Consider the following 25,870-nt stretch of genomic DNA (forward strand, 5'->3'; position numbering starts at 1 on the left):
CCTTCTTAAACAGACTACTGACACTCACATCGCTCGAATGCGACGTCAGTCTTTACATCCTCCCCTCCCCCACCTAAGTACTCACACATACTGCGAACACTTGCTGGGGGCTCACGTCGGTCCCGACGCTGGCCCTTTCCTGCCAGTTGGGATATTAGGCGTCGGCTTGAAGCTCCACCGACGGCCACTCGGTGTTTTCGCAAGTGGTTACTCATAGCTTGATCCATTAGATCCTTCGTCCTTTTTCTCGTTAGCTTCGAGTGGACGTTTTACCGGGCCCACTCCTTTAAGGGGCTCCGTCGTGTCCATGGGACTCGGAGAGTGCCCGAGCGATTCCACAGGCTTGTTGCTTGTCTTGTTCTTGTCATTATTTTCCACATAGTGCTCTTTTTATTTAGCTCGAGCTAGCTTCTCCTCTAATTCTTTGGTGTCCGCTTTCTTCGCTGGTTCACGGGTGCCTTCCTTTGGATCAGGACGTTGCACCACGCCACCTTTTCTAGCCGTCTCTTCAGCATCGAATGCGTCCATTGTGTGCTCCTGGATGACTTCATCATTTTTGGATGGTCCCGCCACATTCGCGTACGTTCGCACGCACGAGCTTTCGTAGTGCCCGAAGCAACGACACAAAGCACAGCGCGGTACGCGACACTCGCGCCTGATATGACCTGTGCGGTTACACCTTAGGCAGAGCGGGGCACGCCCAGGCGCAACCTGCAGTGTCATGATGCCGGCGAACCGAAGTTGATGCGGGAGGTCGTCTATGGTAATTCCGGGTTTCAGCTTCATCGATACGATGCGGGTTGATGAACCTTTATCGGTGATGCCTTGCAAACACCAGCGTTCCTTGAAAACCTCCGTAACTTTCCCAAAAGGCGTGAGCGCGGCGCGGATGTCCTCATCTTGCACGTTGTGAAGGAGCCAGTAGAGCTTAAGCCGCACATCCTGGCTGGCTGGGTTAACCACCAGGCAGCGACGCTCCTTCACCGTAATGTCTCCGAGGGCCAGCGTTTTCTTCATAGGATCTGGGGTTCTGAAAGTAACCGCTCACACGTGGTTCATCTGGAAAGCCCCGAAGGCGTCAACCTCGGGAAGAAGACCCAGACGAACCAGCGTGTCTCGAAAATCTTCGACTCGGTAGGGTCTTGCCTTTACGTCTTCGTGAAGAAAGAGCGTGTTGGCCACGCATGGTCCTGTAGGCAGAGGCGGCAAAATAACTTGGTAGTCCTGGCAATCCATAGCAGCATTCCTGTTACCGCGGCTCGTCTGAGCCGCAAACACCGCCCCAACGGAGCAAGGCATTCTGCGTCCGCACCGAATGGCAGCCGGAAGTAGAATCCCACTCGGCTACGACTGCGCACATACGCACTCGCACGTCTGTGCCACAATGATACGCACTTAGGAAGGGCTGCCAGAAAAAAAAAAGGCACGACTACGCAGCCGACAGGATTCGAACATGTGCGGGGAGACCCCAATGGATTTGAAGTCCATCACCTTAATCACTCTTTTTTTTTCTTTATTGCCGACTTCGACGTACTCAATCAAGGTTTACAAAGATAAAACGTGTGGACCACACTTTGGCCAACACGGTACTAAAATCTTTTTAACAACGCTAATTCATCAAATAAGGAGATACATTGTGGTGGATCAGGCAGCGCTTTGAAAGCATCTCTCGCAGACACAACACTCTCAATGAAGTTTTCCCGAGCCGGTGGAACAACAATGTCTCCGTTTTGAAATTGCAATCCAGTTTTCCACATAGCCTTGAGGCTCAGGATCATAATAAGGTCACACGGGACATCCTCGGCGTTATCAATCGGTAAGAAGCGTATTCCATATGCGTCCAGGGGTAACTGTTTTTTCAATGTTCTCTTCAGAACATCCCAGCGAAAGGTGGCATCCCAGCAATCTAAGGATGCATGTTCTATTGTTTCCGGTTTTTTACATAATAAGCAGTCGGTGCTCCAGGGGATGAAAATACCCTTGTCAAGAAGCCAGGTCTTAACGGGAAGTGTGTTTGTGTGCAATTTGAAGAAAAATGATTTAGCTGACGGCCGTATTGGCATTTTTTCACTCTCTTTAGAACGTCTTGTTCTGGGCTTCCACGTAGCGGAAAACGGTACAAAGGTGCAGGGAACATCGTGTCCACGAGATCTCTGTATAGTTTTTTCTTGGTAACGGTGGACAGGTATTGCTGTGAAAAACGTACTTTCAAAATCTTATATGAACATACCACTTCGCGTAGGTAACCAGTCACTGCTCCTGGCATATTGTGAACAGTCGAAACAATGAATCCTGGAAGTTGTCTACACAGCCGTACCTGTATCACTGTTCGGAGAAAAGGATCGTTTTGATCCCGTAAAAACACAAAGCGTGACACGACTTGTCGCAGAAACAAATGAGCTAAACCAAGCCCACCTTTCTTCACCGTGAGGAACAAGTTCGTTCGACTCATCCTCTCCCAGTTGGAGGCCCAAATGAAAATAGCGAAAACACGGTGAACATTTTGTACGCTTACCCTCGCAGCACACAAAACATGCATAACGTACCATATCTCAGAAACTAAAAATGGTTGCAAACAGTGGCTCTTGAAAACATTGACAATTGTTTTCCTCTCCACCCGTCAGCCTTTTCCTTTGCTTTCGACACTTGATCTAGCCAGTACGATTCAGGTTCATGGTAATTTCCAAGAGGCACACCCAAGTACTGCGTTGGTAACGTCGACCACTTCCGTCGATAAAAGGTCTCCGGCGTGTCTTTCCAACTACAATGCCAGAAGCCGTAAATCTTATCCCAGTCTATCTGGGCTGCAGTTGAATCACGAAAATTTTCAATGACAGTCGTTGCCTCCTTAATGCTCGCTTTGGTTGTGCAGAAAATCGCGATATCCTCGCCAAATTTTAACGTGTGCTGCCTGCAGCCGATAGCCTGCTATGCGCTTGTTATTTCTGATGGCCAAACAGAGTGCTTCTAGAGAAGCAGCAAATAGAAGGAGCGACAGCGGGCATCCTTGCTTCTCCGACGAGAGCACGGGAAAGCTATCGGTAAGCTCCCCATTAACAATGATGCGCGTTAAACATTCTCTGTACGCCATCATAACGCCTTCCTTTATGACTGTGCCAACGTTCGCATGTTCCAGAATGCAGAACAAAGCCTTGTGCGAGACGAGGTCGAAAGCCTTTGCCAAATCGACCTGCATCATCGCGACGTGATCGCCAATCACATCGCAGCACTCACGCACACTTCGAGCCATGTGTACATTCGTTGCAATGCTGCGGCCTTTGATGCGAGAAGTCTGGTGCGGCCCTACCAATGGTTTAATTACACTTTGCAGTCGTTTGGCCAAAGCTTTGGTGAATATTTTATAGTCGACATTGGCTTGAGTTATCGGGCGATATGACCCTGGCAACAAAATTTTCCCTCGTCGTCACTCTTCGGAATTAGCACGATATGCGAGGTTGTGAATGACAAGGGCAATCTTTTTCGCTCATACGCTTTGCTGATAACTTCGTGAAGAACACGGGCCAATGCAGACTTGAAGGTTTTATAGAAAGTGGCCCCCAAGCCCTCTGGGCCAGGTGCTTTACCGATGGATAACTCGTCTATTGCGCACTCTCACTCAGGCTAATTGGCAGTTCCAGCTGTGTCCTGACTTCTTCATCGAGCTTTGGCATCAGCGAGAGAAATTCATTCTGGTAGCTACATTTAGGATTCCGCGGATGAGCTAAAATTGCTTTAAAGTGATCGGCGATCCCTGGCTTGATGTCATTTTCGTCGGATGTAATGTGATTGCCTTTAGCTAGCTGGCGGATTTCTTTCCGACAAGCGTACTTTTTCTCGTGTGATAAAGCTCGTTTTGTCGGAGTTTCTCCCGCGCACAACTTCTCAGACCTTGATCTCACAAGCGCTGCTTTGTATTTTTCAGTATCCATCGTTTCCAGTTCAGTTCTCACTTCCTTTGATTCGTTAACATACACACCAGGCTCGACAATTTCCATGCTAATAAAAAATTGCAGTTGCTGGCGAAGCTTTGTTTCTGCTTGTTTCAGGTTGTGTCGAATAGCACTGCTTCTTTCAATGGCCATTGTTTTTACTTTCTGTTTAAATTCTTCCCATTGAATGGCAAAGCCTAATGGCTTGGCTGAAGTCAGGTTTTCTAGTTCCTTCGCTACAGCATCGACAAAAGGATCGTCATTCATCAACTGCGCATTCATGTTCCAGAGATCCCAGTTAAGGGCCGTTAGCTCTGTCCTTTCCCGAACGTGGCAGTTACCAAGCAGTGATCACTGTATGCTACAGCTTGCACATCATATTCACAACATAAGGGCACCAGTTCTGCTGACACGTATAATCTATCTAATCGAGCGTGGCTATCACGCTGGAAGTGGGTAAATCGCGGGCGAGTACAGCTGGCAAAAACAGCACCCACATCTTCCAGGTCATAATCCCGAACCCGTGAACATTTTGCTCGGTCTTCAGCATAGCAAACACAGTTAAAATCACCCAGCAGTATTACGACCTTGGCACAGTTTACGTACGCTTCAAGACGCTCAAAGAAGGATCCAAGGTCCGTTTCATTATTAGGCGCATAGATACAAATGGCACGGTAATCCACATCCACAAAACAAAAATCAGCCACTAAGAGGCGCCCAGTTTCACACGAAAACACTGACTGCACACAAGTGCCAAAATTATTTCTTAGGAATATAGCGCAGCCGCCTGATCCACCAACCACGTGACAATCGCACACGTCAAAGTGAGCTCTAAAATTGGACACCATTCTGTCGGTTAGCTCTTGGCTCTCAATTTTCGTTTCTTAGATTCCTACTATATGTAAGTCATTATCCAAGAGGAGACGACTTAGCTGACATTGCAGTCTTCTTGCACTGAGCCCTCGTACATTTAACGTAGCTACACGTATCCTTCCTTCGACATTAACCGCCATGGCTACACGGTAGAGTGATACCCATCACAGTTACACAGGTATGAGCGCTCATAGAGGTGCGCCGATAACCACGTCGAATGCCTCAAAAGGAAACGCAGCTCGACCTTCCGGAAAGGGCACTCAAGTGCAACTTGGGCCTCCCTTCCTGGCAAGGCTCTGAAAAACTAGCGCTCAGGATGACGGCCATTGTACTCACCAACCCCACAACCCCACTCGAACTAGACAGCACGGAATTGCGGAGGCGGTTTACCCGCCTGCCGTGGATCGACCGTAATGTTCAGCCGCAGCTTCAAGGTCGACCTCCTTATACCTGGCGCTTTGGGCGGTGGCTCATCTCCGCCGCTGCTGTCCTGTTTCGCCGTCCGGCTAACGGGCTGGTTGTGGGGCCGTTTCCCCGTCGGTTGGGTATTTGGGTCGGTAAGGGTGTCCATGCCTTCAGGTTCAACGAGGCAGGAGGCCACCTCCGTCTTAGGTGGGGTTTGCTCTTCAGCATTCCTCATGGCCGCGGTGCCCTCTGCAGTCGCTTGTTGGTGTCCTGTGAGAACAGCCTGAGCGACTTCTTTCTCCTCCTGTTCAAGCCGCACCGCCGGCTTTGCCACGACGTCAGCTGCTTCACCCGCCGCGGACGACGTGTCTTCCATGTACGCCTCGTCCATCAGTAGGGCAGAGTTGTCCTCGTTGCCCACGGGTCTGGTCACGCTAGCGTACGTGCGCTCGCACTGGCTGTCCTCATGACCGAAGCGTCGGCAGGCACCACACCGTGGAATACGGCACTCGCGACGAATGTGGCCGGTACCGCAGCAGCGTAGGCAGAGAGTAGCCCTGCCCGGCACAACCACGAGAGCCAGTTCCGTGGCGACGCTCACCTGATGCGGAAGGTCGTCGAGCTTTACCTCTGGCTTCAACTTCAGCGTAACCAGCCTTGTTTTTGAGTTCTTATCAGCCGCGCCGTGAACCCGCCAGCGCTCGCGGAAGACGTCGGTGACCATTCCAAACGGCGCGAAGGCAAAACGTACGTCGTCGTCAGGAACGCTGGCCAGCAGCCAATGCACTTTCAGGCGTATGTCCTGGTTGGTGGGGTCGATGACGAGACACCGGCCCTTTTTGACCTGCAGCTCTCCAACGCTGACAATATTTTCACCGCGTCGTTGTCCTTTAGGGTCACGGCCCATACATGGCTCATACGGTAGGCCCCGAGAGCAGCCACTTACTGAACGATAACGATAACTGAACGAGCGCATCCCGAAAATCTTCCACCCGGTATGGGCGGGCCCTGATATCACAGTGTAGAAAAACCGTATTCAAAACAAAATGCCCTGTTGGCAGATTAGGCAAAGCAACTTGATACTCGTCGTTCTAGGCAGAAATCCTGTTACCGCGGCCCGTCTGGGCCGCTGAAGCCGCTCCTACGGAGCCCATGATTTACACGTCCGTTACGCTCGGTGGCCGGAAGTGGAATCCCATCGCCTTAACCACTCGGCCACGACTTTTTTTCTTTATTACGGCTTTCGCTACAACAATACACCTACAACACATAAAAGGTCAAGACGGGGTTACAATATAATTTGTCAACACATTGAGCGAAAAGCCATCAGTCGTGTTGTTACTGACGTTGTCACCTAAAATTTCCTTAGTGTGACTAACGGTTCTACCATGGCTAGCCATGGAGAAAAACATTCTTTTGTTTTTTTTTAACTTCTAATAACCGAGCAATGCTCTCTCGAAAGTACAGCCTTGCTGGTCTTCCGTCCGGTTCACAGTAAAAGCCAGCCATTTGTGAACGCCACATACTTTGCAGGCCTGTCAGCATGATTAGATCGAAAGGTACTCCTTCTTCATTGTCTATGGCAAGGTACCTAATTCCATGCGTGTATAGTGGGAATTCTTTTTTGATTGTCCTCTGCAACACATCCCAGAAGAACACCGCTTCGCAACAGTGAAGGAAAACGTGGTCGATCGTTTCCGGCTTTTTGCAAATAATGCAGTGAGACCCCCATGGCATATAAAACCCATGCTCCTCTAAGAAGGTTCTTACAGAGAGAGTTCCGGTATACAGTTTGAAAAAGAAAGTTTTTGCACTTGGCGCTACTTGCATTCTTTTAACCCGTTTGAGTACGTTCTGACCCAGGCCTGCACTGTATATCGCCCTGTAGAACGGTATTGGCACCACTATATCGCATAAGTCTTTATACAGTTTCCCCTTTTTAACAGTATATAAATAATCATTAGAAAAACGCACACTCAAAAATCGCACACTCGCTACCACTTCCCGAAAATAACCTTGTGCCATCCCCGTAAGGACGTCCGTGCTAATAACATATTCAGGTAGCAGTCGCCCTAATCTGGCCTGGCACACCGTTTGCAGAAATGGCTCGCTGACCTCGCGAAAAAAGAAAAATCTATTAACTAATTGTTTGAGAAAAAGGTGCGCCAGTCCAAGTCCCCCACATTTTACACTCCTGAACAAATTTGTACGACTGCACCTTTCCCACGTCGATCCCCACATAAAGGTTGCAAAAACCCTATGAAGTTTCTGCACATTTGCCCTAGAACAGCGCATCACTTGTATCACATACGATAGTTTAGCCACAAAAAACATGTTGCACACGGTTGCCCTCGCAAACATGGACAGATAGTTCGCCCTCCAAGCATTCGCCTTTTCGCGTAAGAGTTCTCCTTGTTGCTGCCAGCAGTCATTGTTTTTGTAGAACTCAAGTGGCACACCAAGGTACTTCACAGGCGTTTTCTGCCATACAACACTGGCAAAAATGCCCGGGGTGAATGCCCACATGCCGTGCCAAAACCACAGACACTTTCCCCAGTTTACTCGGCTTCCTGTAACGTCGCTGAAAAATTTAACACTTCGAATGGTTTCTTCCCATTCGTAGTCAATACAACATACCGCCACATCATCGGCATATGCGAGCAGTTTTACCTCTGAAGATTGTAAGCGAAAACCACGGATAGAATTATTTTCAATTATTGACAAAATAAGGTTTCAATATATATACAAAACAAAAGTGGACTGATGGGACAGCCTTGACGCACGGAACGCTGCACTTTAATGGGGGCCCCCAATTCTTTGTTAATAATTAGTCTGGTAGAGCAGTTCCGATACGCCAGAGCTACACCATCCGTGATGACGGATCCGAAATTAATGTGTTCCAACATTGCAAACAAAATAGCATGCGCTACTCAATCAAATGCCTTCTCCAGATCCACCTGAAGTATGGCCACACACGCTTCAAGAGTGTCACAACATTCAAGAACTGAGCGCATCTTGTGAATATTCGTCGCTATAGTGCGACCCTTAATTCCACACGTTTGGTGTGGGCCGACTATGTCTTTAACAACCGACTGAAGTCTAGCTGCTAAGACTTTCATTAGTATCTTATAGTCTACCTTTGCGAGTGCTATCGGTCTGCATGATGTTACACTTTTCAACTTATCTACATCCTCTGTCTTCGGAATCAACACCATGTGTGATTGACCGAAAGATGGCGGTAACGCCTTACCATCGTACACTTCGTTAAAAATTGCTACAAGTACTGCTGACAATTCCTTTTTAAACCGCTTGTACCACAGAGCGCAAAGCCCATCAGGGCCCGGTGACTTGCCAGGATTCAAATTGTCAATTGCGCGTTCCACTTCAAAAACAGTTATCGACGTTTCTAAAGCAACTTTTCTCTCGTCAGTCAGTTGAGGCATTCTTTACAAGAAGTTCGTCTTAAACCGTTCTAGGTCCACCGGCCTAAATGCAAACAGATTTTTGTAGTGTTCAAAAAACGCACGTGCGATACTATCATTATCTGTAACTTCGTTACCACCCACCTCGATCACGTCACGTCGAGCGCGCGATTTTCGCAAAGGATTCGCAAAGGATTCGGCTCGAGCAGGAACTATCGCTCCGCGATAGCGTTCCTCATCATGCAGTTCAAGTTTCTGTTTATTATTCCGGATGTCGGATTTGCATGCTCGCGGCTCTTGGCACTCCAGTTCTGTCAGCTTTTCCAAGATTATTCGCAGTTCCTTCTCTTTCTTTTTGTTTCATGCATTATTGCGACGGAACGATCGATGGCTTTCATTTTAATGCACTGTTTAAACTCTTCCCATCGATCTTTTAATTCACCCTCGCCACTCAGTAGAATTTTTTTTATGCAGTCCGATACATATTCTCCGAACAATTTGTCAGTAGTTAAGTTTGAATTCATTTTCCACAGCTCCCAAGAGAAGCGGCCGCCTTTTTTCTTCCTTCCTGTCACATTTAACCAGACAATGATCAGTGAAGGAAATGGGATATACACTGTAACTATTACACATTGCTATTGCTTGAAGTGACAAGTAAATACGATCTAAGCGCGCATGCCTATTTCCCTGAAAGTGCGTGAAACGCACATCTCGGGTCCCTATCATACATTCCGCCACATCCGCTAATTCGCATTCTGTAATTATCTCGTTCAAAACATCCCTACTTTTATCGCTCCTTAATCCTCTATTAGACCGATCTCGGGCACTCAGAACACAATTAAAATCACCTAACAACACCATCTGCTTTTCAGAAGATATAGATAAATACTCTTTTAACACGGAAAAAAACAAAGCCCGTTTCTCCAACGCATTTGGTGCATAAATACATACCACCCACCATTCGATTCCATGCAAAGCAAAATCAAAGAAAACTAATCGACCAGATGGTCATGAATAAAAACATTGCACCGTGATACCGGATAATTTTCTAACAAACAGCACGGAGCCCGCCGACGTCCCTAAGGCGTGGCTCACTACCGCGTAGTACCGTGGTGTAAACCGCTGCAACATGCTGCGGGTCTCTTCGTCACGATTTACTTTTGTCTCTTGCACGGGTGATACGTCAAGGTCATAGTCCACCAGCAGCCTACACACTTGGCTCTGCTTTCGCTTGGCAGCCAGACCTCGAACATTTTGCGTGGCCAATCTAAGCGACGGCTTGGGAGCCGTGATTATAGGTCTAGTGAAAAGATTTGGCCCGGAGCGTGGTGTTTACCTTTAGCGCCTGGCACACAGCTACACGCCCCCGGAGCCACCCGGTGGACCGGTACAACTGAAGAGCGGTGGCGGCTTCTTCTCGGACTTCTTCTCTGCGTTAGCTGTGTTCGGTCGTGGCTTGTAGCTGCTGCGCCTGCCCGTTGGCGTCTTCCCTTCCCGTCTTCCCCACTTCCTTGGTTCGCTGCGCTGCTGTCTGCAGCCTTCTCAAGAGCCCGTTTGACCGAGGCTCCGACATTGCTGCTCATAGAGTCGTTCTGCGCCGAGTGGTCTTCAGCTGTCTTCATTTGCTCGCTGGCTTCCGTTAGGCTGCTCTTGCTTTCTTCCTTGGTCTCTTCTGCTTGGTTTTTTGCCGCACCTTCGGTAGCGTTTTCCCTGTCCGGTGGTGTCCCCGCGCCCTTATCAGGTGCAAGCACACCGCCTATAGCACATGGGGTTGCCTGGTCTCCTGCCCCTTTCGCCGCGTCTTCGGCATCTGCCGCATCCATTACCAACCTTGCTGTGTCATTGCCTTCGGCTGGCCCAGTCATAGAGGCGTATGTATGTACGCACTGGTCCTCGGCGTGTCCAAAGCGACGGCATTGCGAGCATCGGGGAACCTTGCAGTCTCGTCGTACATGACCAGTGCTTTGACCGCGCAAGCACTGTATTGGCCTGCCAGGAACGACGACTAGGGCCAGCTCACCGGTGACCCTAATTTGGTGCGGAAGATCTTCCACCTTCACGCCGCTGTTGAGCTTGAGCAAGACAGACCGGGTAGTCGTCCCCTCGTCGTTGATACCCTGAACACGCCATCGCTATCGGGTGACTTGTACGGCTCTACCGAAAGCCGCCAATGCCGTTCCTACATCTTCATCGGCCACACCATGTATTAACCAATGAAGACGCAGCCGCACCTGCTGGTCCTGAGGGTCGACCACGATGCAGCGCCGACCCTTTACCTTCAGCTCCTTGACTTCCAGCATCCTTTTCGTGGCGTCCGCGGTGTTCATGGTCACAGCCCAGACGTGGTTAATTTGGTAGGCCCACAGCGCAAGCACTTCCAGTAGCAATCCTGTTGGGCCAAGAGCGTCCCGGAAATCTACTTTGTAGGGTGTAGCTCGCAGGTCGTCGTGCAAAAACACGGTGTTTAGCACGACGCACCCCTTTGGCAGTGGAGGCAAAATAATCTGATAGCCTGCGTCGTCATCGCTGTTCCACCTGTTTCCGCGGCCAGCAAAGGCCGCTGTCGCCGCTCCACTGGAGCTCATGATTCGCCGTCCGTCACGTTCGGTGGCCGGAAGTAGAATGACCACTCGGCCACGACTGCGCACATACGCACTTCTTCGCCGCAATGATACGCACTTAGGAATGGCTGCCAGAAAAAACAAGGCACGACTACGCAGCCGACAGGATTCGAACCTGTGCGGGGAGACCCCAATGGATTTCAAGTCCATCGCCTTAACCACTCGGCCACGACTGCGTACCTTTTTTAAATTTAATGCCGGTCTTTGACATAACACAGAAAATACAAATATTACACGCATCTCAGAAATGCAAAAAAAGCGAAAAAAATTACAATATTGCAATCCGTCTGTATAGGACCGGCGTTGTCAAATTAAAATTCCTTCATGGCTGTGAGAGCGTCCAGCCTCGACAGCGAATCCGGTGCACATTCTTGCATTTTCTGTACATCAACAAACCGCGACATACATTCTCTGAAATATACATGAACCGGCCGCGCGTCGAGATCACAGTGGTACCCAGCCATTCGAGCCCGCCATATACTGTGGAGAGCATTCAACATAATGAAGTCATATGGCACCCTGTCTTCATCCTTAATATGCAGATACCTGATCCCTTGGGGGTTTACAGGTAATTCTTTCTTCAGGGTTCGCTTCAAGACGTCCCAGAAGAACACAGCAGCCCAACAGTGCAAGAACACATGATCTATGGTTTCGGGCTTCTTGCAGATCAAGCAGTGAGAACCCCACGGTACGAGACAGCCTCGTTCTTCCATAAACGTCTTCACGGACAGGGTTCCAGTGTGGAGCTTAAAAAAGAAGGATTTTACCCCTGGTGGCACCTGCATGTATTTAACTCGTTTAAGGACGTCCTGTCCTGGCCCTCCACTGTACATGGCTCTGTATAACGGCACTGGGAAAACAATGTCACACACATCTTTATACAGCGTTTTCTTTTTCACTTGACACAGGTAATCACTTGAAAAACGAACAGTAAGAAAACGCACACTGTCTACCACTTCCTTAAAATAGCCACGAAGTCTTCCGGTCATGCCGGCCGTACTGACAACATGTGCCGGCAATGCGTCGGTCAATCTGAGTTGACATACGGTGCACAGAAAAGGATCGCGCACATGGCGGAAAAACAAAAATCGGTTTACTAGTTGTCGAACAAAAAGATGCGCCAAACCCACACCCCCGTCCTTCACTCTTCTGAACAGGTTTGTTCGACTGCACCTTGCCCAGGTTGAACCCCACATGAACACCGCAAACACTCTGTGTAGCTTTTGCACATTTACTCTAGAACAATATAACGCTTGTATAACGTAGTATAACTTGGCGACTAAAAAGATTTTACAAACTGTCGCTCTTGCAAAAACAGACAGGTAAGTAGCTTTCCATTTGTCTACTTTTCCTTTAATTTCCCTTGTTTGGTTCCTCCAATATTCGTCACTGATATTGTAACTGTCTAAGGGAATTCCGAGATACGTCTTGGGAGTTTTCACCCAGGTCACATTTGCAAAATAGTCTGGTGCGGGCAGCCAATCCCCATGCCACAGCCCGAGGGATTTGCCCCAATTTATTCTCCTACCCGTGATTTCACAGACGTGTGACTATAGATATTGCTTCGGTTACACTTGGTTTATCTATGCAACACACTGCGATGTCATCTGCATACGCAAGTAGTTTGACTTCTGTCGCTGCTAATCTAAAACCACGTATTTTCTAATTTTGATTAATTGCCACACACATGGCCTCTATATAAATAGCAAATAGAAGTGGACTGAGAGGACAGCCTTGGCGCACTGAACGCATAATGTTAATGGGGGCCCCCAGTGACTTGTTTACAATTAATCTCGTTGTGCAATTCTTGTACGCTAAGGCCACGCCCTCAGTGATGATGGAACCGACATTAACGTGATCCAAGATGGCAAACAAAATAACATGCGCCACACAATCGAAAGCGTTCTCAAGATCGAGCTGAAGAACTGGAACTCCACCTCCGGTGACGTCACAGCACTCGAGAAAACATCGCATCTTATGAATGTTAGAAAAAATAGTTCGCCCTCTGATGCCACAGGTTTGGCGGTCTCTGACTATTTCTTTGATGACGCCTTGGAGTCTTGTAGCTAAAATCTTCATAAATATCTTGTAATCAACATTTGTTAGGGATATTGGCCTATAGAATGACACTAATTTTAGTTTATCTATTTCATCACTCTTGGGTATTAGTATGGTGTGCGCTTTTCCAAAGGAAGGGGGCAAACATGTCTGCTGATACGCGCCATTGAATACATCTGCCAACAATGGAGCCAATTTCTCTTAAATGCCTTATACCACCCAGCGCTGAGACCATCAGGTCCAGGCGACTTTCCCGGGTTCAAATCGTCGATTGCCTTTTCGACTTCCCCCTCAGTTATTTTGGCTTCTAATCCTTCTTTGAAATCATCACTTATTCGCGGCATGCGAATAAGAAAATGAGCTTTAAAACCATCTACATTCGCTTCCTGACATGCAAAGAGCGACTGGTAATACTCGAAAAAGGCGCGCCCAATGCTCTCATTGTCTTCAACGACAGTCCCGTTCATTAGAATTTCATCGATGCGGTTTCGCCGTCCGTGCGCCTTCTCGAGACCCAGCGCCCTTTTAGTGGGCGTCTCCCCTGCCGCTAGTGCATCTGCTCGCGCACGCACGATGGCGCCTTGATAACGCTCTTTGTCGACCTGTTCAAGTTTTTCCTTGATGTTTCGCACGTCGTCTTTGTACGTACCAGGCTCTCTACACTCAAGCGTTATCAGTTGTTCAAGCAGCCTTCTTAAGCCCTTTTCTTTCATTTCCCTCTCGAATTTTATGCAACTCGATCTTTCTATGGCTTTAATCTTAACCTTCTGTTTAAAACATTCCCACTTCTCTGTTATTGTTTCCGTTGCATCATCGAATATTTCATTAACCGCATCCCTTACTGCTTTTACAAACCCCTGATCATTTAGTAACAAAGCATTTATTTTCCACGGATCCCAATTAAAAGCATGTTTCGTTTTCACTACACCTATGTGACATTTTACAAGGCAGTGGTCCGAAAACGACACGGGCACTACACAATAACTATGGCATCTTGGAATCGTGTCCAACGACATGTACATTCGATCCAGTCGTGCGTGACTACTGCCCTGAAAACGAGTAAAAGTCCCTTTCCGCCCCCCTTCCAGGCACTCGTAAACATCGTCAAGTTCATTTTCCGCTATTAGTTTTGATAATACGCTACAGCTTTTGTCTCGCACACCGGCATTATTCACTCTATCTCTGGCATTCAACGCACAATTAAAGTCCCCTAACAACATAACGCGCTTCTCACAACGGACATACTTAGAAAGGTTCGAAAAATAAAAGACACGCTCCTCCACTGAATTCGGAGCATACACGCATATGACATGGAATTCAACCTCACATATCAAAACATCACAAAAAACAATCCTTGATTCGCAGGAAAATACACTTTGAATCTGCAGTCCAGGCAGCTTCTTAACGAACAGAATGCACCCCCCGGACGTGACTACCACATGGCTAACCACCGCAAAATATCTGTGCGTGAATCGTCGCACCATGCTCCCGGTCTGCTCCTCTCCGTCAACCTTAGTCTCTTGGACGGCTAGTACGTCTATGTTGTGGTCAGTGGCCAACCGTAGGACCTGGCTTTGCCTACGACTAGCCGCCAACCCTCGCACGTTCAATGTGGCAATAATAAGGGACGGTATTTCAGCCATTTTCAACTAGCGGGAAAAGCAGGCCCGGAGCATGGTGCTTACCGTTCACGACTAGCCCTCGGCTAGCCGCCTCCGGGACCTCCCGGCTTGTTGGTGTCGTCTCAGTCTCAGCTACTGAGCCTTCTGCGCCGGCAGTCAATGACTCGCTGAGTGTCCCTGTCGAAACCACGTCGCCCGTTCCCTTGGCCGCGTCCTTCGTTTCGACCACGTCCATGACGTGCTCAGCCGCAACGTCACTCGCTGCTGGTCCTGTCACGGCGGCGTAGGATCTGACGCAGTCAGTGCCAACGTGGTCGAAACGTCTGCACCTGGAACAGCGCGGGACTTGCACTCTCGGCAGACGTGCCCCGCGCCTTGGCAGCGCAGGCACTGCATCGGTCGACCGGGCACGACCACCAAGGCCAACTCTCCACCGACGCGAACCTGATATGGAAGGTCCTCCACCTTCACGCCGCTTTTCAGCTTGAGGAGCACAGTCCTGGTGGTCGAAGTATTGTCGCCCATGCCATGGACGCGTCACCGTTCCCGGCTCAGCTCCTCCACCTTGCCGAAAGCCGCGAAAGCAGTCCGGACGTCCTCGTGGGCAACGCCGTACAGCAGCCAGTGAAGCCGAAGCTTCACCCTGCTGGTCCTGTGGGTCCACGATGACGCACCGTCGTCCCTTCACTTGCAGTTCTTTGAAGGCCATAAGGCGTTTCATCACAGTGGCATCAGTCAGGGTCACCGCCCAGACGTGGTTGATCTGGTACGCCCCTATGCGTACCACGTCCGGCATCAGTCCCGTCGGCAGTAGGGCGCCTCTAAAATCTTCGACCTTGTATTGTCTGGCACGTACATCACTGTGTAAAAACACGGTGTTAAATGCCACTCGTCCTTTCGCCAGCTGAGGCAGAATAAACGGATAATCATTATCGTCGTCGGTGATCCTGTTTCCGCGACCAAAAGTGGCCGCTGCCGCTGCTCCACTGGAGCCCATGATTCTGCTGACCACTCAGCTCGGTTGCCGGAAGCAGAATGCCACGACTGCACACATACGCACTCGCACTTCTGCGCCACAATGATACGCACTTAGGAACGGCTGCCAGAAAAGGCACGACTACGCAGCCGACAGGATTCGAACCTGTGCGGGGAAACCCCAATGGACTTCAAGTCCATCACCTTAACCACTCGGCCACGACTGCGCTTTTTTTTATTTATTGCCTGTTAGCGATACAATACGAAAAAACATGGAGTGACTCAATTCACAATTTTGAATTCAAAGGAAAACCACATTCACAATGAAATGAGGCAATAAAAACTCCGGCTGTATTACAGATTATACAGCTTGGTTAAAGGTATTTTGTTGTCGTGAGGTGGTCAAAGATCCATAGACATCCTGGGGGCTCGCATAAAGACCTATATGCGTCACGTACATATACAATATTTTCAACAAAATACTCTTTTGCTGGTCGTGCAACTTGGTCTGCATTTCTGACCGGGATTCGCATCCTCCAGAGACTGTGCATGCACCACAACATTATTAGGTCATACGGCACCATCGCTGTTTGCTCAACAGGCAGAAACTTTATCCCGAAAGGCGTTAATGGGAAATCTTTTTTGAGAGTTCTCTGTGGGATGTCCCATAAGAATATGGAATCCCAGCAATTCAAGAAAATATGCTCTATTGTCTCTGGCTTTTTACAAATGATGCAGTTGATGCTCCCATGCACAAAAATACCTTTTTCCTGGAGCCAAGGTTTGACAGGTAGTGTGCCGCAGTGTAACATAAAGAAGAAAGTTTTTGTAGAAGCCTTCACAGGGAAACCTTTTGCACGTTTCAGCACATTCCGCTTTTGTCCTAAATGATATGCTGAACGATAAATCGGTGTAGGGCACATGACATAAATAAGGTCCTTGTAAAGTTTCTTTCTGGAAGCATCTGACAGATAATATAGTGAAAAATGCGCTCTCAGAAAACGGACACTATCCACAACTTCACGCATAAATCCTTTCACAGCTACATTACGAAGCGTGTGTGACGTAACAATAAAATCAGGCAATGCATCACACAATCGCAGTTGAATAACAGTACGCAAGAACGCGTCACTTTGGTCGCGAAAAAACACAAATCTCGACATGACCTGTTTCAAGAACAAATGAGATAAACCTACACCTCCATTCCCCACCGCATGAAATAAGTTTACACGACTCATCCTTTCCCAACCAGATGCCCACAAGAAAACAGCAAATATTCTGTGGAATTTCTGTACACAAATCCTTGACATACACAACACTTGTAACATATAAAACACTTTCGCTACCAAAAACAAGTTACACACCGTCGCACGGGTGAAAATAGACATACTTCGTCCGCCCCACTTTGATGTCAGCGCTTTCATTTTTTCACTTGGCTCTGCACACTGGCTCGTTGCATCTTTATAATATTGAAGCTGAACACCAAGGTAGCTGAATGGCACAGTTGTGAACTTTATGCTTTCATAGCATTCTGGCTTATCTTCCCATTCTCCGTGCCAGAAACCTAAACACTTCTGCCAGTTTATGGCACTGCCAGTAAAGCTACAAAATTCTTTGGCATCTTTTATTGCTTCTTTAATGCTTGTTTTGTCTCCACAAAAAATTGCAATGTCATCTGCGTAAGACAAGATTTTAATTTCATGCGTGAAGAAACGGAAACCTCGTATATCTGGTTGTTCTGCACTTTAAGGCAAAAATGTTCCAAGAACATTGCAAATAATAATGCTGAAATCGGATCTCCCTGTTTCACACCAGTTACAACTCATATTCGATCACTTAATGTCTTATTAATTATTAGATTGGTAGTACAATCAGTGTAAGCCATTTTTACCCCATCTAGGACCACCTTGCCAACGTTAGTATATTCCAGTAATCTAAAGATTGCCTCGTGCGCTACCCTATCAAAGGCTTTCTCAACGTCCAGCTGTACCATCGCCACGTGCCCGCATACCATATCCCAGCACTCCAGTACACTTCGAGCTGTATGAACATTCGTAAAAATTGTCCTCCCCTTTATGCCACATGTTTGGTGTTTACCAACTACCAATGTTATTACACTTTGCAGTCTTTTAGCTAACACTTTCATGAATATCCTGTAATCAACATTTGCAAGACTTATCGGCCGATATGCTTCCACTGAAAGTATTTTCGAGGGGTCATCTGTTTTAGGTATTAGTACAATATGGCTTGTTTTAAAAGATGGAGGCATTCCACGGCTGTCATACGCTTCATTAACATGGTAGAGCATTTCAGCCAATTCCTGTTTAAAAGCTTTGTAGAATGACGCGCCAAGGCCATCAGGCCCAGGCGACTTTCCTACACTTAACTCTTTTATTACTGTTTCGATTTCATTAACAGTAATGGGAGCTTCCAGTGTCGTTCTCGCATCGTCGTCCAACCACGGCATTAGTGGCATAAATTCTGTAAAGAAGCCTTCGTGTACAGGTGTCTTACACCCCAGCAAAGCCGTGTATCTTTCAACAAATGCTTTCTGGATCACATTTTGATCAGTCGTGACTTTATCACGATAGCAAATTCTTTTGATTTCGTTCTTTGCGCCATAGCATCTTTCGTCTCCCAGTGCACGCTTGGTTGGGGTTTCCCCCAGCCAGAGCCGTTCAGCCCGCGCTCTTATCACGGCCCCTCTATATTTTTCAGCTTCCATGGCTTCCGTCTTTCTTTTAACTTCTTTAATCTCTTTTGAGAACAGCCCAGGTATTGTGGTTTCAGCATTTAAAAGATAGTCCAGAGTATTTCGCAGTTCTTTTTCTTCTTGTTTAGATTTGTGCCGCAGTGCGCATGCTCTATCAATTGCAGTAATTTTAACATCGATGTTAAATTGTTCCCACAACGCACCAATCCTGTCAGACTTATCAGAGTTAACAGCTTTAATTTTTCCTGTCACTGCCCGCATAAAAGTTTCATCATGTAGCAACTTTTCGCTAAGCTTCCAAAGATTCCAATCAAACTGTGAAGTTTTTTGTTTCGTGCCTATTTCAAACATGACCAGGCTATGGTCGCTGAAGCTTACATGCTTTACCATGTATTTGAAGCATAATGGCATAAGGCTTGCTGAAATGTATGCGCGATCTAACCTGGCATGACTCGCACCTTGGAAATGCGTATACTGCATACAATTACCACGGAGAACATCACCCACATCAAACATGTATTTTTCTTGTGTAATTGTGTTCAGTAGATCAGCGCTCACATCTCTAATAGGTACATTTGTGACTGTGTCCTCAGGCAAGCATACACAATTAAAATCGCCAAGAAGCACAACTTTCCTTTCACAAGACAAAAACGGTTCAGCATACTCGAAGAAAACCTTGCGCTCCCTCTCTCTATTCGGGGCGTAGATGCACAAAAGGCGCCACTCAGCTTCATTAAAAGAAAAATCACACAGGACTAGCCGACCATTTTCACTGGTGAGGACTGCTTCCTCTAATATTCCGATACTATTGCGCAAAAAAAGGGCACATCCTCCGGACTTGCCAGCAGCATGGCACACACAAACTCTATATCTTGCTTTAAAGGTCTCGACCATCCGGTCTGTTGCTTCCTAGCTGACTTTCGATTTTTGTCTCCTGAATAGCCAAAATATCTATGTCATTATCGAGCATTAGGCGACTAACTTGCACCTGCCGTCGTCTTGCTGTCAATCCCCGTACATTCAACGTTGCAATACGCAGTGCAGAAAGATTTCGGTCCATTGTCTTATTTTTTTTTCACAATACCTAATACGCTACGCAAAAACAGGCGAGGGAGATTTACATCACTGGTCAGTGTGCACAGCAGGCGGATTCGTGCCCACTGGTAATTAGCCCGGCTTCTACCTTGAAGACACTCAACTCTACCAAAGTCTCAACATGATTGTCCTCGTACATACAGTTGAACAAGAAGGCAAAAAAGTACCCCCGCTAACGCGGAGGCACTCGCGGCCCTTGCAACCGGTCTGGTGGGACCGTCGGCTTGGGCTTGAAGCTGCTCCTACGAGTGGTCGTTGACTTCAGCGGCGGTGGTCCCACAGCGCTCGTTGGGTCGGAGCAATCTTCGTCGCTAGCCCCCTTCTCATGAGGTCTCTTAGTAACGGCTGTTGCAGGTTGACTTCCTTTTTCACTTTTCGATAGTGCCTCGTTCTACGAGTCATTCTGCGAAGCCGATGCGCCACCTCCGAGATTTGTTTCCATCTCGGGAATACTTTCGGGTGTGCTTGGGTGGGCCGGTTGTCGTTTTTCGTCCTCCGTTCTTACTTCTTTGTCCTTTTCAGAAGACGCTACAGGCGGGTTCTCTTGCCTGCTCGCCTGATGCCCACTTCCCACAGAAGCTTCTTCGGCGCCAGCCTGGTCCATAAGGTGCTCTTGCACAATGCCGCTTCCGCCTGTTCCGGTTACATTGGCATAGCTGCGTACACACTGGCTCTCCTCATGGCCATAGCGACGGCAGGCACCGCAGCGCGGTACCCGGCGCTCGCGCCGTATGTGACCGGTGCCGTGGCACCGGAGGCAGAGCGGCGCTCTACCAGATACGAATACGAATGCGTTGTCTTCGCCTATGCGCAACTGGTGCGGCAGGTCGGCACGTCAAACCGGACTTCAGGCGCAAGGACACCAAACGTGTGTGCGAGCCCTTCTCGTAACAGCCTGAGACACGCCACTTCTCTTTGGAAATTTCAATAACTTTGCCAAAAGGTGCCAAAGCCGTTCGAACTTCGTCGTCGGGCGTGGTGTGCAGGAGCCAGTGAAGCTTAATCCGCCCATCCTGTTTGCACGGGTCAATAACGACGCACCGGTGCTCCTTGACGCTGAACGCCTCGAGTGAAAGTATCTGTTTCTTTGCGTCTTCATCCTTGAAGCTTATCGCCCACACATGATTCATTTGATAGGCCCCAAGGGCCAGCACTTCCGGCATAAGCTGTACTCTGACAAGCGCATCGCGAAAATGTTCTACGCGATACGGTCTTGCTTTTAAGTCTCCGTGCAAAAACACTGTCTTAGAAACTGTCATACCTGAAGGCAGATGAGGCAAAACAAGCTGGTATTCCTGTGTAGTCGACTCCGTAAACCTGATTCCACGGCCCTGCTGGGCCGCTTCAACCGCCCCAACGGAGCAAGACATTCTGCGACCGTACCGTACGGTAGCCGGAAGTAGAATCTCGGCCACGACTGCACACATACGCACGTCTGCGCCACAATGATACACACTTAGGAACGGCTGCCAGAAAAAAAAGGCACGACTACGCAGCCGACAGGATTCGAACCTGTGCGGGGAAACCCCAATGGATTTCAAGTCCATCACCTTAACCACTCGGCCACGACTGCTTTTTTTTTATTGCCTGCTTGGCATACAACATAAGTAGATAAAGTGCATTGTCACTTTTAAAAGTGCTGTCACATCACTTTCAGCACGTGAGGGGTTAAAAACGCAGTTGTTTCATCACAGATAGTTCCCCTAAAAGGGGGTACCACTCAGGCTTTTCCGTTTGAACTGTGTACACTTCTTTCAAGTATTCTACACTCTCAATGAAATACTCTCGTGCCGGTCGCGAATTCAGGTCCTCGTTGCGCACGGCCATCCGCGTCCTCCACACGCTGTGGAGTACTAGTGCCATGAACATGTCGTAGGGCACACCCCCTACGTTCTTGACAGGCAGAAAACGGATGCCGTACGGGGTAATGGGCAAGTCTTTCTTCAAAGTCCTCTGGAGGATGTCCCAGAGAAAGACTGCATCACTACAATCTAGAAATGTGTGTTCAACTGTCTCCGGCTTTTTGCAGATGATGCAGTCTACTGACCAGGCAACAAAAATGCCCTTTTCTCGCAGCCAAGGTTTGGTAGGGAGTGTGCCACTATGTAGCTTGAAAAAGAACGTTTTTACTGATGGTCGTACAGGCATCCTTTTAACTCTTCCTAAAACATCGTCCCATGGACCTCTTGAGTACAATGATCGGTATACAGGAAGCGGCAACGTGCTTTCTACAAGATCTTTATATAATTTCTTACGTGTCACCTCACAGAGATACTCCATTGAAAAGCGTACTTTTAGGATTTCGAAAGCACCAATGATTTCACGCATATAACCCCTTCGCCGTCTTTGTTCGACATTGACCGTTGAAACAATAAATTCTGGCAAATGATTCGACAATCGCACATGTAACAATGTTCTCAAAAGCGATCGCTTTGATCGCGTAAGAAAATGAACCTAGCCACGATCTGCCGCAAGAAAAGGTGGACTAGGCCAAGCCCCCCACTTCGCACAGATCGAAACAAATTTGTGCGAGTGGTTCTTTCCCACGTAGAACTCCAAACAAATACTGCCATCACTCTGTGTAGCTTTTGAACTGCATTACGTGTCATAGATAACACTTGAACAACATACCACACTCGCGAAACAAGAAATATGTTGCACACAGTTGAACGCCGGAAACATTAAAAATTCTCGGCCACCCCATTTTTGGATCTTCTCGCGTAGTTGCTCCGTCTCATTCTTCCAATATTCTGTTGTGTCCCGGTAGTGTTGGAGTGGTACGCCTAGATACTTATCAGGCGTCACCGTCCATGTGACATTTTCAAACAATGAGGGTGTACTTCGCCAATTTCCATGCCAGATACCGAGGCATTTATTCCAATTATTTCTACTACCGGTGCACCCACAGAATGTCTTCACATCATTTACTGCCACTCTCACACTTTGTTGGTCATCACAGAACACTGCGATATCATCCGCATAACTAAGCACTTTGGCTTCCGTGGTCATCAAGCGGAATTCACGAACTCATTCATTCTGAAGCACTTTTTGGCAAAGAGGCTCTAGGTAGAGAGCGAAAAGTAATGCTGACGCAGGACATCCTTGTTTTACGCTTGATAAGACTTGAATGCTTTCGTAGAGCTGTTTGTTCACTACAATCCACGTAGTGCATCCATCCAGTGTATGCCATTCGTACCCCCTCCGAAACCACAGATCCCAGTTTTACGTAGTCGAGGATGCACAAAAGGATCTCGTGACTCACGCGGTCAAAGGCTTTCTCGAGATCGATATGTAGCATCGCTACCCTACTCTCAAAATCTTCACAACATTCTAAAATATTCCTTGCAGCGTGAATATTCGTAGTTATAGATCCACCTTTGATGCCGCAGGTCTGATGGGGCCCTACGATTTCTTTAATAACAGTTTGAAGTCGCCTGGCCAACACACCCATAAACAGTTTATAATCAACATTGGCCAGGGTTATGGGCCGATACGATCCAATAAATTGCTGTTTCGCGGGGTCTGTTGTTTTGGGAATCAATACAATGTGTGATCTGCGGAAGGACCCTGGTAATTCTTTCTTTTCATATGCCTCGTGCAAAACTTCACATAAGGCTGCTGCCACAGGGCTTTTAAATTTCTTATAGAAAGCTGCGCTTAGGCCATCTGGACCAGGTGTCTTTCCAGAGGTAATTTTTTCAATTGATTTTTTAATTTCTTTGACGGTGATACGTGCCTCTAAACTTGCCTTTATGTCGTCGTCGAGTTGCGGCATAAGTGATAAGAATTCATCCTTGAATGTGCTACTGCCCTGTTTTGTACTTCCCAATAATTCGCAATAATGTTCCACAAACGCTTGTTCAATTATTGCTTTATCGCTTGTGACGACGTTTAGATATTCTATCGCCTTGATTTCGTTTTTAGTCGCGTAGCTCCTCTCGTCTGCCAGCGCACGTTTCGTGGGCATCTCGCCGCACTAAAGCCTTTCGGTGCGTGCGCGCACCACAGCTCCCTTGTATCTTTCTACGTCTATAGTCTACAACTTTCTTTTCACATCTTTATTTTTCTTTACTGCGCATGCCCGGTTGCACACATTCTTGACAGAGTAAAAAATCTAACTGGCACTGCAACGGATTTTCTTCTTTCATTTGGCGGTGTTTTATACAAGATGCTCTTTCAATAGCGTTGATTTTTACTTTTTCTTTGAAAGACTCCCATGTATGAATTAAACTGCCCATGTTACACTCGAATACTTCTTCTAATTCGGTTTTAACGTTCTCTACAAACGTGTCATCATCGAGTAGCTTGTCGTTCAATTTCCACAGGTCCCAGCTAAACCTCTGCTTTTCTGTTTATTGATGGTGAACATGACTAGGCTATGGTCGCTGAAAGAAACGTGCTTCACACTGTAATCTCGGCACCAGGAAAGTAGCACAGTAGACACGTAGGCTCTGTCAAGCCTCGTCTGACAGCTAAGCTGGTAATGTGTGAACTGCGTGCCCTGAGAAAGCACATGTCCTACGTCATGCAACTCTCGCTCGCGAACCAGTGCATTCAAAAATAAGGCACTATAATCACGCACCGGCGCTTTGCTTGCCCTATCTTCGGGAATGCAAACACAGTTGAAATCTCCGAGAAGAATAATTGTCCTATCACACGACAGGTGCACTTCAAGGTTTTCGAAAAATATTTTGCGCTCTTACTCCCTATTTGGTACATATATCTAAAGCCGCTCGAGTTCACGCTGCTCCTCTGGCGGCCATTTTTCCAAGAAATTATGCCGTTCAACCACTCGGTTATGCCTTCCAATCGACTGTCGCGGACATCATCAGTCCCTTTCCACATAAGTATGAGGCTCGGAGCAGGAGCTATGGCACTTGAAAGTAACCGGTGGCTTGACGAACCAACCGACCGAGCTACCTTTTCGGGCAACATCCAAGGGTCATGAGTTCGAATCACATATTATGTTCCTTCTTTTTCTTTCTTTTTTTAAGTCTTTTCCTTAATTTTATCACTTTACGGAAACCCTCCTAAAAAAATTATATCCTCAATTATGTGTGGCCACACTTCTGCAGGTCATAAATACCAGGTTCTCTAGCCGAGTGCCATCCATGCGGTATAACCGAGCTCAGATTCGTTCACCTTGACTGATCAAATAGGGCACCACTGTAGGTTAAATGAGGCGTATAACTTATAACTCCTGCGGGACCCGCCGTGGTTGCTCAGTGGTTATGGTGTTAGACTGCTGAGCACGAGGTCGCGGGATCGGACCCCGGTCACGGCGGCCGCATTTCGATGGGGGCGAAATGCGAAAACACCCATGTACTTAGAATTAGGTGCACGTTAAAGAACCCCAGGTGGTCGAAATTTTCGGAGTCCTCCACTACAGCGTGCATAATCCGAAAGTGGTTTTGTCACGTAAAACCCCATAATTTAATTAATTTAACTCCTGCGGGGACGGTAGAGTATCCGTCTCCAGTGCAAAAGGACCGTGATTCAAATCCCGGTGCCGCGCAATTCTCCACCGGAAAATACAAAGAAAAAACAAAAAACGCGTGTGTTGAGAAAATTGCGCAAACAGGCCTGGAGTGCGGCCTGATCCCGGCGACCAGAACCGGTAACGCACTCTCTCACCAGAGCAGGATTGGCCACCCTGGTGCAGTACTTGGCCACAACCTCCCATATGAATACAACAATCAAACCCCGGCCCTCAGTCCCCAGCAGCCGCGAAGCAACTGACCACGGCGGCGGTCAGATCTGTGACGCTGCAGAGAGTGCTAAGAATACCTGGCTCCGGACAGGCCGCATTGGATTCTTAACCTGATAACGTTTAACGTTAGAACGCTATCTAGTGAGGCGAGTCTAGCAGTGTTATTGGAGGAATTAGAGGGTAGTAAATGGGATATATTAGGGCTCAGTGAGGTTAGGAGGACAAAAGAAGCATATACAGTGCTAAAAAGCGGGCATGTACTGTGTTACCGGGGCTTAGCGGAGAGACGAGAACTAGCAGTCGGATTCCTGATTAATAAGGAAATAGCTGGTAACATACAGGAATTCTATAGCATTAACGAGAGGGTGGCAGGTCCTGTTGTGAAACTTAATAAGAGGTACAAATTGAAGGTGGTACAAGTCTATGCCCCTACATGCAGTCATGATG

General features: G+C 47.8%; 1 protein-coding gene and 3 non-coding genes across 7 annotated transcripts in view; 1 reads left to right on the top strand and 3 right to left on the bottom strand.

Annotated features, from left to right (window-relative positions):
* Window positions 1-25,870, top strand: part of LOC135913489 (hemicentin-1-like) — a 708,068-nt gene that overhangs the window by 132,905 nt on the left and 549,293 nt on the right. The gene's annotated exons all lie outside the window — the stretch shown is intronic.
* TRNAS-UGA (transfer RNA serine (anticodon UGA)) lies at window positions 11,345-11,426 on the bottom strand. The gene has a single exon. It is a non-coding gene; the product is annotated as a tRNA-Ser (tRNA).
* TRNAS-UGA (transfer RNA serine (anticodon UGA)) lies at window positions 16,051-16,132 on the bottom strand. The gene has a single exon. It is a non-coding gene; the product is annotated as a tRNA-Ser (tRNA).
* TRNAS-UGA (transfer RNA serine (anticodon UGA)) lies at window positions 21,205-21,286 on the bottom strand. Its single transcript has one exon. It is a non-coding gene; the product is annotated as a tRNA-Ser (tRNA).

Source organism: Dermacentor albipictus, unplaced genomic scaffold (assembly GCF_038994185.2).
Source record: "Dermacentor albipictus isolate Rhodes 1998 colony unplaced genomic scaffold, USDA_Dalb.pri_finalv2 scaffold_14, whole genome shotgun sequence".
In the NCBI taxonomy this organism is placed as follows: domain Eukaryota; kingdom Metazoa; phylum Arthropoda; class Arachnida; order Ixodida; family Ixodidae; genus Dermacentor; species Dermacentor albipictus.